Genomic DNA, 13,422 nt, shown 5'->3' on the forward strand with positions numbered 1-13,422 from the left:
AAACACATACAAATCTCGGTCATTTTGACCCGAGGACAACAGGAGGGTTAAATCATGGTTAATCTGATCATATTTATTGGTTACCAAATATTATTATTATTAATTATGGAAAGAAATGTTATTACTTTCTGAAAACATACTAAAAAAAGTTCTTTAAAAAAAACTTGTTTTACATCCTACTTTTATTCTTTTTTTCAAATTCTAATTTATTCCAGCTGACTTCTAAAATCCAACAACAAGCAAAAATTATCCTGTACTCTCAGAACCGCCAGGTTCACTGATTACTAACCTTGTCTTTGTCAAATGAGAATAATTTTTCAGTGTAAGAAATGAGGGTATTAATAGGTACAGGGACAAATACTCTTATTTAAAGGGGCAGTGTTATGTAAATTCAACTCTTCTTCAGCTTTACATCCTATTTTCTTTTATTCCCTCATCAAAAACATACCTGGAATGTTAGCTTGATTCTTTCATGTTTGAGAAATCCTTTAATCAGTTATACATGTAACTTCAGTGCAAAACTGGTTAAAAGAAAAAAAACAAAAACGTTGACGGGTTGATAGAGGAGCGATGTGATGACTTCCTGGAGGTGAAGTTTCAGAAAGAGCAGGAGTTTTTACAGAGACAATGGCATTAAATTAGGAAGTAAAATTATTTTTAGTTATATTTGATACATATAGAATTTTAGAGCATCTGAAGTGGAGATAGTTACTTGACTGTGCCATGAAATGGCACTATGTCCCTGGAAAACACATAATACTGCCCCTTTAAATTTCTTTGGTGAATTTTATAGAACTGACATCGTCATGCTGGATTCAGCTGGGGGGTTAAACAGACAAATATGTTGAAATCTATAATGTTAATGATACCGAGTCAGAAAATTGTTAGTGTTAATAAGTAGACACTCAACATTCTCCCACTTTGTCTTTACCTCTTGGTGTCTTTTCCTTTGGCTTAGAACATTCTAAAAGGCAATACCTATTCTTACTTAAATTAGGTCTATATGCTTTACTCAAGTCTCACTAAATTGTTTATTCAACTCAAGTAATGTGAGTGTGGCAACACTATGGTAGGAGTCTAATACCTGCTCCTAACAGCAGGGTAACCAGAAGTTGTCAACAACGCCACCTTGGGAATTGCACCCAAGGAAATTGACTGGCAGCAGGCTCGAGGTTCGTGACCAAAGAGAACAAGACTTTTCCAAAAAAAATGAATCACATTTTATTGTTTCATGTTAAAAAGAGACAATCAAAACATAAGGAATAAGAAGGGAGTGTACAGTACTGAGGCCTACCAGCAGGGGGAGGGTGGTCCAAATGGGAACTGGTTCCTAAAATAAATGTATAAATCCAAAATAAATCACCCCAAACACTTGTGAACAGGCATGCAATCGTGAAGAAATCCCAACACCAGCCACTCGCACAACACACAGTTCCAGTCTCCCAGGAGGCCCCTCCCACTACCTTCAGCTCTCAGCCTGGAGACAAAAGGGTGGGGTCAAACAAGCAAACACAAAAGGAAACACAAATACTACAATTTAAACTTGGCCAAAGACTAAAATGAGGTTACCTCCAGCATAACCAATTAAAATCATCAATACTTTAATAGTATAAAAGAACCCATGGCTGCTACCTGCAGCAAGGCTGGAGGCCACACAAAACAATAGAATGTTCCAAAGTAACAAATTTAAACCAAAGAAAACCCAAAACTAAGGAACTAAACAAGACAAAACAAATTGAACAAAGCAGTTACAAAAATGAAACATAGTCAACCAATGAAACAAGATAAACTAAACAAAAAAATGAAAGAAAACAGTGAAATAAAACAGCAGGGTCTCCAGTGAGCTGCAGCAGTCTCAGAGCTGGAATTAAATCAAAAGGTTAGTAGGTGATTTACAGAAGATGGAAGACAGAGGAAACCATCGTCGCCTACCAGAGCTGGATGACTTCATCCCAAACCAGAGGAACCTTTCCAGCCCACAGCAGGAGGATCAGCTTTCCAATATGTGCTATATATAAATAATTGTTATTTTTGGTGTTATGGGGCTGTATGGGTGCAATAAAACAATACATAGCCGTTTTATGTGCAAACTGCTACATGAGTAATGTACATGTTTGGCCTGAGAAAAGTACAAGACTACGTTATTTTGAGTAAACTGGATTTGACTATTTTTGTCACTGGAGTGAATGCTTGAAAAAGTTTTTCCAACATACTCATATATTTAACTTGTTCCTTGTGCCTTTGACCACTTAACAGATGAGTGAGTCAGCAGCAGCTCTAACCCACATCCCTGACCCATCCTCTCCTGAGTGAAATTAAAGCTGCAGTTTACCACTTTTATATAAATATTTTTTTTCACATATTTTTTTTAAACTGTCATTATGTTGTGACAGTATGGTATGAGAGGTAATCTGTGAAAAATCTATTTCTTCTGTCTTCTCCCAATGCTAGAAACAACCAGACAGTGGAGAGTTTTAGTGCTGTCAATCACAATCTCATGTGGTGCTGCTCATCCTTCCTCCCCCTCGATTTGTGCCATGCTGCAGCTAGCATAGCATAGAGCTGTGCAGATTCAAACTGTGAATATTCAGTTTAGTTAGCATAGCTACCAATGACAGCAGATAAAGGGTTTCTTGTAATGATAAGTTGTTTCTCCACCATTAGCACGTTTAGCAGTGAGTGAATGAGGATGATTGACAGCGCTAAGAGCGTCCTACTAGTTCTGATTGGTTGTTTTGGTCAGAACGGTGCAGTACTTTAACCAGTAATAGTAATTCAGGAAGGAGATGGAGGAGATTTGATTGTTTACACAGATTATCTGTCTCATAACAAACTGCTACCACATCGTGACAGCTTAACAAATATGGAGAAAACATATTTTTTATTAAAGTTATATACTGCAGCTTGAATAAAATGCAACTACATAGCAATTTTAGAAGTCTGGATTGCAAATGTGTGGTTGCACGTTGCTTGTGGGGAGAAACATTTCAGTAATCTAAAACTAATAGAAAAAATGTAAGCAACCTACTTGCATATGTGGACTGTTGGATGTTAAATTCATGAGCAGTAAATATTGTGCTAATTACCAGTATTGAACCAAAGGAGGCAAGGCAGATGCAAGACTTTAAAATTGTGATGCTTTTTATGGGTCAAATAGACTCAAAGAATTGTAACAGCAGCTGCTCAGTAGGGTCCAGACAAAATTTTTTGTCAGGGGGTTCACAATTCCTGGCAGCGCCCCTGGCTTTACTACTCGCTTATATGGTTACAGGTTAATTTTTCTTTTAAAAAATGATGCTTAAAAGTCTTTGCAGGTTAATATGCTAATGTTAGCATGGGCTCATGGGTCCAACATTGGCTAAAACTGCCGCACCTTTTACTTGAGAGCCTTTAATGTTTTTGTCCATTATTGTGGGAAAAAAAACTCTTACCAAGCACTGTTCAGGTAAAATCACTCAATCAGGTTTATTTAAAAATTATGCACAATACAGAGAGCTTGTAGGACAATCAATCATGAAGCAATTCTGGATGGAAAGCTCTGCCAGGCAGAGACAACACATGAGTCTTTTACACACATTAAAGTTCATTTTAAATTGACTTCTCTTATGTCTAGAAGAATGAATTTCTAAACTCTTAAACATCCTTAGGAGTCAAACAACTAAGAATGATCATAATTAAGCTACCCAATTTCATGTGTTTTCTAGATAGAAAACCCCACAAAAAACAAAAACAAAATAAATTACATTAGTGCAGTGAAGGTATAGATAAGTGTCCGTTCAAAACCCAACAAGAAAGCGCAGATTTTCCATCTGGAAAGTAGGTAAAGCGTAGAAGCAGGAACACAGATTGTCTCTTTGCTCTGGAGGATTTGTTACCTCCTGTCATTAAAGTCTAAAACTTCACTCTGGACTTCGGTCACTCGACAGTGGATCAGCAATAGTTCTCTGAGTGGAGAGCCTTTCAGAAACATCCAAACTAGCTGTTGCTCTGGACATTGTCCTCTTTGGTGTCAAAAGTTGAAATACTTGATACTTGGTAGAGTGAAGTTTTGCTGCTCACTCTTGCTCTGTTGTTTCAGATTTAAAGTCGTGATCTAGATTGACATTAGACAGGTCGTCCTTCACAGTGGTTGATGTGGATTCTCACAGCTCTGAAGCATGTTTAGCTTTTCTTCCTCTACGCTGATACTGGACAGCAGACCAGCGGAGGTTGTTAAAGCTCAGTCTCTTGTTAAAGCTCACACAGTTTTCAGTCCAAATGCCCAACAGGAGACTGACAGTTGGAGACTGGCTGACATCATCTGGTCCATGGGAGGAGTTGAGGTCAGAGGTCAGATGCACCGCGCGAGGCTCAAACAGAGAGAAAGAGAAAAAGCAAATAGAAATCGATTAGAGTTTGTTTTGTCATTTTTCTTGTTCTTTTCTATACATATGCATTTATATTTCTGAATCTTATTTTAACCTTTTACGTGATCATATAGTATTAGTCATTTATTATCCATCCAGTAATATGGCTCCTGTTTGTGGAACAGTTTGCCAGAGAAACCCATCCATCCATTTTCTTGCACCCTTTTTCCCTCAGTGGGGTCGGGAGGGGTGCTGGTGCCCATCTCCAGCCAACGTTTCGGGCGAGAGGCGGGGTACACCCTGGACAGGTCGCCAGTCTGTCGCAGGGCAACACAGAGACACACAACCATGCACACACACACTCACACCTAGGGGCAATTTGGAGAGGCCAATTAACCTGACAGTCATGTTTTTGGACTGTGGGAGGAAACCGGAGTACCCGGAGAAAACCCACACACGCACAGGGAGAACATGCAAACTCCATGCAGAAAGACCGGGGCTGGGAATCGAACCCAGAACCTTCTTGCTGCAAGGCAACAGCTCTACCAACTGCGCCACTGTGCAGCCCGACTTTAACATAGATTCCTAAATATTTGTTGATTTAAGTTTCAATGGGCCACCAAACTCCAACCATAATGTATGCAGCCATAGACGGTGAAGCTAAAGCAAAAAAAAAAACAAACTTTTGACCACAGCAACTGTTTTCAGAACTTAAACTGGCTCTGTCTTTCAGTTACCGGCGTGTCACCTGTAGCTCTGTATGTTTTTCTTTTTGTTACCACCATTTGGATCACAGCCACGGCGGGGGGGCATCTGCCTGCGCCTGCTTACCAGCAAGTTTCTGGAGGTCCATATGGTGGCTAGGGTGAGCCACATCTCCATTAAGTCTTTTTTTGCTGTTTTCTGGTGGCTCACCCCGTGCAGCACTAGCTGCGTGTCGAGGACCCCCCTTGCTGGCAAGTATGGGAATTGTAAGGAGCCGGCCTTTGCCCACAGGTCCACAGCAGCGCTGCACTCCCACAGAAGGTGCCTAACCGACTCCGGGTCGGGGGCAGATGTTGCGGGAGTCCATGACTGCTCTGACCGGGAGGATCCCATGAGCCACCATCCTGGAGTCTGTTTGGAAGGACGGGATGGCTCGCGTTGATGATTTGGCTGAGGGGGTTCAGACCTATGCAGAACAGCAGTGGGGCAGAGAGTTTCCTGGAAAGAATTATGATTCTTTCCAGAGTTGGAAACAAGTTGTCTCGTTTTGATGTTTTGACAATTAATTGATTATAAATTGATAAGTATGAAAGGGGCAGGACATTATAAGATATTATATCTTCTACCTGCTCCTTTTCGAACTGAAAATATAAAATTTGCATGTCATTTGGGCATAATAATTTGTTTTACCTCTTATTTCTTTAGTCTGTTTCATTCTATTTTATTTTATTTTTTTCTTTCTTGATTGTCTTTTCTGTCTGTTAGAAACAAACAAACAAACAAACAAACAAAATAAATAAATAAATAAATAAATAAATAAATAAATAAATAAATAAATAAATAAATAAATAAATAAATAAATAAATAATTAGCTGGCCAAAGGAGGAGATAAACACCACAGATGTTAAGACTTGGAAGCTACTAACCATGCATGGAGGGTCCCACCCCAAATCCAGCACCCTGAGACTAGCCGCAAGGAAGAACGCAGAGGACTAGTGAGTATGAGAGCCACTGTCCAGGATGAAACATCCAAGATCCATAAATACACCAAGGACAAGGTCTCAACAGATGATGTGCTCAATAAATGTCTCAGACAATGGGGAACAGAGGACGAGGTGCTGGAGGTACCATCATGGGAGGACAAGCCCCTACATGGGATGAACCACCGACAAATAACAGAAGTGGCTGATATCAGGAAATCCTACCAATGGCTGGACAAAGCTGGACTCAAGGACAGCACAGAGGCACTCATCCTGGCTGAACAGGAACAGGCCCTAAACACCAGAGCAATAGAGGCTCAGATCTACCACACCAGACAAGACCCAAGGTGTTGGTTGTTCAAGGAGACCGCCACACACAACACAGTGTGAGAGCTGCCGAAATCAAATAGGCTAATCTCAAAGCTACTTAATGAGGCCAGAGGCAACTGTTTACAAGTAAAACTGCTTTTAAAAACAGTCGCTATACCTCCACCGGACCCTGACATCAGCATTAAAATAGCCGCAGTTCTGCGGTACAAGTTCATTAAAAATGCTGGAGTCACTAAACCACTTGTCCATGATTCTGTTAATAAAACATCCAATCAATAAGAGGAAAAGAAATCCCTAATGACCAAAGTTTTATTTGTCAGTGACCTGGCAATTACCAAACCAATCCTGGCAGAAATCGGCGGGTCTACATCATCAGCTGGCGTCCGGTGCTCCCGGCAAAGAGGCCGCAGGTTGCTAGGATTCACCCTGCGTCGACAGGGCCGAGGAGCGCAGGGACAAACACGATCCCAGGAACAGCATCAGACATCTCAGTCCAGAAATGTGCAGTTCTGGTAGAGGACCAGAGCTCAGAGGATAAGAGAGTCCACCTGCAGAAGGGTGAGAAGGGAATTTATATATATATACCTTGTCTGAGTATCTCCAAGAAGGTTTGATTTTAACTAGTGTCTCACCTTGCAGTAAACTACATTATTTTTTTCTTATGTGCACAACTATCAAACAGATCTGAACCTGTCCGAACAATATCATATGATACATAGGGTGCTCACAGAAAGGAACATTTTAAGGCTGCTTTTAAAGCAGGTGTTTCTGTTTTTTAACAGAATTCCTTTAACTCAAGAGTTAAAGCCAGTTCTAGGAGTTTAAGATAAATGGTGTTTTTTTTTTCTTCTCATTTCTGCATTTGCAATGATTCTGCTTAAACATCTCTTTCTGTACATATTTCTGTATTTATTTTGTAGCCTATACTTGGTATCACAAAACATTAGGCAATATCAAGATTGAATAATGGTAATATTAGTCTAAATGCAGCCAGTGGCATGTGGGCTATAACTAGCATGTTGTCTTACATTGACTCCCTCCATTCAGTGTGCTAAACATGGTTAATAAATAAACAAAATAGCTAAAAAGCTTATTTTAGAAAAATAAGCTTTTTTAGGAAAAATGCTACTGTTAATGTGGGCAGTAGTTACATTAGAAATGTTTGTGATAATGTTTGTGCTCTGCTTCTGGCACTTGGTTACCAGTAAACACACTCATCTCTTAGCAACAGATTAGCAACAAAAATTGTTATTGTTCAAAAAACATAGGACTTCTTCTGCTCTTTTGAAATACCACTTCTTTTATACTTGTTAACAATTGTGTAGTTGGTGAATTTTGCAGAAAAGTCCATTCTTTTCGTCATTAGTGGTAGATATATTATAAAACACAAATTCAACATAACAGTAAAATTCTCGATTTATACCTCGTGGCAGTTTGTTACCAGAAAAATACCCCGCTTATCTCTTAACACCAAATTAATAACAAGTTATATAGTTTATAAAACATAAACTCTTTCGAAATAACGCTTCCCTGATTAGATACAAGACATTTACCTTTGGCAAATTTAGCAAAAGTGAAAATCTGAAGTTCACTTTGTGGCACTTGGTTACCAGTAAACACACTCATCTCTTAGCAACAGATTAGCAACAAATATTGTTATTGTTCAAAAAACATATTTCTTCTGCTCTTTTGAAATACTACTTACTGTATCTACTTACACTATTTAACAAGAATTGTGCAGTTGGTGAATTTTGAAGAAAAGTGTTGCTTTTTTTGTCATTAGAGGCAAATGTATTATAAAACACACATTCGACACAAAAATAAAAATCTTGATTTATACTTTGTGGCAGTTCGTTACCAGAAAAAAAACCCGCTTATCTCTTAGTGGTAAATATATTGTAAAACAGACATTCAACACAAAAGTAAAAATCTGATTGATACTTCGTGGCAGTTCGTTACCAGTAGAAAACGCTCAACTCTTAACACCAAATTAATTATTCTGTGTTTTTTTGTAGGCGTAGAGTAATGAGTGCCTTACATGCATTATATGGAAGCTTTGGAAAACAACATAAACATTGGCGTTTACGCTATGACAAAGATGGACGTCGTTTATTACAGGTTACTTCTGAAAGTGCTTGATTTCACTCGATTTTATTTTGGGGTATCGGAGTAATAAAGACTGCACTCAAATGCACCCCAGATTTTTCAATTAAAAAAATAAATAAGTAAAATGATATAAGATTAATTTGATTCCCCAATAAAATATCAGGCTGCAGTGATTTGATCTACCAATTAAACTATAATAGTTAACCAATAGGAGAAACAAACTATGGCTCAGTTCAAAGGGTGTAAATAACAGTATTTTGTTTACTCCATTGCAGTGATGGAGAAAGACTTTATAACTGCAGATTACATCAATAGGCAGGACAATATTAGGGATAATCCCTACTCACTTACACTTGGTGGATAACTGAACACTGCTCCCTGACTTTGTGGATCAACTTAAGAGAAACAGTTTCCTGAGTTTGGACAAGGTTGCTTTTCTGTTCTCTGTTGCTGTTTCCTCGTTAGAGAGGCCAGCAGCACCTTGTGTGTATTTACATTATTATTTGTTTGAGATTTGATTAGATTCAGAAGACTGCTTATAACATCTAATAGCAGGAAAAACAACAACAAATGAACTCAATCAAGATGTGCAGTTTTTAATCATGACTTCACATTAACAGACACATACCAGATTTTAGCATAACGCCAATTTACAATGCAGATATCATCTATCTATGCTTTTGTGTCTCAGTTAAATATTTCTGTAAAACTCTGTAAAACACACATACACAAGGTTGTTTTTTTTTCATTTCTCAAGAGAAAAACGGAGATCCAAAGCAACTTACCTTTTAATTAAAAATAGTTGGCCCGTAAACCTAATAAGGAATTTTGCTAACACTGGGAAAAACTACTGATAATGCATGGTCAGTTATTTTTTAAAATTGTTATAGAGACATTTTGGCAGGCTCTTTTTTTATAGTATTGTTTTAATGTAGTCACAATCTGAAGTAAGTAGAAGCCTGTAAGAAGTAAGAAACCTGCAGGCTTTGCTCTCCGATTATAATGAGACACGGAGTAATTATAAATTATTCCACATTATGTTTTATATGTCTGGTATTTTGATACTCTGGCCTCCTCACTTTCTGTCAGCAGGAGCTAAAGTTTATGTCAGCTATGCTACTTTAGCTCTTCGCAGCTAAGCGTGGATTTTTTTGTCTCAATCTCAGCACAGTTTGAGTCTTTAATCCATAATAATGATCTCTGGGTGGTTCTTACAGTATCTGTTTTGCCCAAAAGGTTCCAATCAAATTCCTAAGTCATGTTGCTGACTGATATTTGTATATATAGTTTGTGAGATATTCTGATTTGCCTTTTACTTTATTCACTAAGTGAATGTAATTAAGTGAAATAAATTGCCTTTCGATTATAGTTTATTGACTTTCTATGTGTATAAATAAAATTTTTATTTTATCTCTACACAGGACGGAACGGCTGACTAATGGATCGGGTCTGGTGTTATTTCACTTTCTGGAGGATCTTTCAGATCTCATCTACCTTCTGATCCGATGGAGCTGCTGCAGGAACACACTGATCCTCTAACAGGATCCTCAGATCCAGGCATCGATGTCTGGTGTCCTGCAACATTTAGATACGTCCTGGTCCAGCACACCTGAATTAAATGGCTGCTTAGGACAGTCTAGTTCTCTAGAGTCGTGCTATTGACCTCTGATCTCATGATTTGACTCAGGTGAGTCAAAGAAGAGACATCTAAAGGTTGGGGAACACAGACCCTTATGAACTGGAGTTAAAGACCTGCTGTACAATTTTCGCTTATTCGTAGTCACATTTACTTGCATACAGTGGAAACTTCACCTGTGTTGAGGTAGATGAGGAGTTCACATAGTGTCTTTACTTTAAAACCATTTTGGTTTCTATTTGTTGAAAGTAAATTACAAACATTTAGCCCTAGTTTGACCACTGGGTTTAGGACAGAAAAAAGTTTGATGTCACAAATATATGATTTTAAGAGGCATCATTCGATTTATAATGTAGAAAGAAGATGACAAAAGTGTTTCCTGAATCAACTTTAATGTTCATTCCACTGCACACAAAGGACAGATTAAATATTTAAGATTGCAACAAATCTGTTGAATCTTTAACAAAATAGGTTCAGATTAACATGGGTGGTTTCACAGCTACCTAAACTTAACAAAGGTTAACTACTGTAGTTGTTTGAAAGGTGTCTTGGTTCAGTTGACGGCTCAGTTTGAAGCTTCAGGTTTTGGTGTTGAACCTCCCAGAATTTCAGCTGCTGCAGATTGGTTGAAGATGCAGAAAAAAAAAATACAATTAGACAGTAGTGTTAGAAAAAAATGATCCTGAACAGCTGATGCACCGACAGACCTGACTGTGACAGAACATCACTGAACCTGAAAATTACTTGAATCATCACAATGTATGTAGAAATGTTTCTTTTTATGTTGATCAAATATGTATGCATTAAATGTTTTTCTGTGGAGGCTACAAAATTAGCATAAAATAATTATTTTCTTAAGTATGTGTTTATTAGCTGTTAATTGTCTCAAAATATCAATTGAGAAAGAAATGTACTGTTTGTGAAAATCTAAACCGTCTGAATACATTTTACCATCTACATTAGTCAACTTGAAATGAAGACAAACAGGAACAGCAGGTTTGTCCTGGTTTGCAGATGAGGTATATATTTGTTAAAGGGCCGATAAAATGGGGTCTCTGTGGATTTCAGAGATCCAGATACAAACACAGTTTAATCTGAAGATTCCAGAGGATGTGTGAATAGGTCTGCCACCATGAAACATTTTACTGTACGATAAGTTGTTCTAGAAATTCTCGACAAACAATAATATTGTTTTCTTTTGAAACCATTTTTAAGTATTATAATGGTAATGACAAAATAATATTGCAAGAACACATTCTCAAATTCTAATGAACATTTAATAGTGGAACTGGAAGACATTTTTAAAATCCAAAATAAATAAAATAACTAATGAATTTTGAAGTCTTCGTAAACAAAATTGCTTTTCAAAATAAGGTCTAGTTGAGACCAAAGTACCAAACTGAAGACTTTTATCATCCAGTTTTTTGTAGAAAGAAGAAAAAAAAAAAGAGAAACGATAAATCAGGCCAAATCAGGCCAAACTCAATCAAACTAAATCATTTGATTGAGTTTGTTTTAATTCATCATCCAATTAATTGATTGATTGATTATTCTGACAGGCCTATGTGATTTTAAGGTTTACAAATCCAGTAAAATGCGTATAAATTCAGAATAGCTGAATTTATACACAGATATCTTTACACACGCACAAATCGTTTTATGCACGAACAAATCCTTTTACACACGCACAGATATTTTGAGACTATTTTCACTCACTCTATAAATGGAGGCAGTGAGCCATGTGCATGTCCTGAACTCAACATATCAGACAATTGCACAGGAACTTTGAGGCCTCTTCTGCTGAACAGGTCACGTTTGAAGTGTTTGTGCAGTTCACAGTGTGCCCTGTAGGCGGCACCATTGCAGTTCACGTGGACACATCTGTTTTAGTGATGTCTGGGTTTCAGGAGCAAGCAACTTACTTCTGTCCCATAAAGCAAGGTTTTGTTTTACACGTGTTTGTATTCATTTACGGTAATTCTGCTGCCTTTTCACTCATGCAGCAAAACTTAATACAGTGACTTGAAAAAGTATTCGTACAACTTGAACTATTCCATATTTTGTCTGTTTTTGTGTCCCTGAGCCAGACACTTCACTCACCTTGCCTGATCATGGTGGTCGATGGCGCCAGTGTGGGGCAGCCTCACTTCTGTCAGGCTACCCCAGGGCATCTTTGGCTACAGTCCTGTAGCTTGCCACATGCAGTGTGAATGTGCATCTTTGTCGAGAAAAGCACTATACAAGTCTGAAGTAGTGGGCTGCCGCAGTTGGTAGAGCTGTTGCCTTGCAGCAAGAAGGTTCTGGGTTCGATTCCCGGCCCGGTCTTTCTGTATGGAGTTTGCATGTTCTCCCTGTGCATGCGTGGGTTTTCTCCGGGTACTCTGGTTTCCTCCCACAGTCCAAAAACATGACTGTTAGGTTAATTGGCCTCCTCAAAATTGCCCCTAGGTGTGAGTGTGTGTGTGCATGGTTGTGTGTCCTGTGTGTCTGTGTTGCCCTGCGACAGACTGGCGACCTGTCCAGGGTGTACCTTGCCTCTCGCCCGGTACGCTAGCTGGAGATAGGCACCAGCAACCCTCCCGACCCCACTAAGGGACAAGGGTGTAAGAAAATAGACGGATGGATGTCTGAAGTAATTTCACAGTTACCAGTAGCCAAAAGAACATAGTACAGATGCCTGTGCATGACCAGTATACAATATTAAATAGTCCGGCCACAACAACATTAAAGACCTATGCATTAAGGCTGACTTAATTTAGGGAAAAATGCAATTAAGACATTTTACGGCCTTAAATTTAGAACTTAATACTTTTTAAGCATGTGTTTTTGTTGTGGTTTTAGCAATACTCCTGTTTTTTATGTCAATGGGTTCCACAGATCAGAGAATTTAGGATTTTTTAAGGATTAGAACGTTAAAACTTTTTAAGGATGTTCAAGCAGACACTCTGCATATTGGTAGGTTTGTTTTTAGCAATACTCCTGTTTTTGTTTTTATTTCCATGGGTTACACAGATCAAAGAGTCTGTCTTAAACTTCACATTCTCTCCCTGATCTGTGTGCTGCGTTCCTTGGTGTTCATTATGGTGTTTGCTATCCAACGTTCGCTAAAAAACTTTGAGAAAATCTCAGAATAGCTGAATTTATACTGATTACATTACACACAAATTTACTCATTAGGTCTATTCATGGAAATTCAAGTAAAGGGTTGAATAAAAATACACTTTTCAAATTTGTAGGTTAAAAACTGGAAAGCTGTGCATGACGTGTACTATATAAAATACTTAAAATTTATGGTTGTACAACATAACTGTAGACCGTA

The sequence above is a fragment of the Poecilia reticulata genome, chromosome 14 (assembly GCF_904066995.2).
Source record: "Poecilia reticulata chromosome 14, P_reticulata-male-v2, whole genome shotgun sequence".
Taxonomy (NCBI): Eukaryota; Metazoa; Chordata; class Actinopteri; order Cyprinodontiformes; family Poeciliidae; genus Poecilia; species Poecilia reticulata.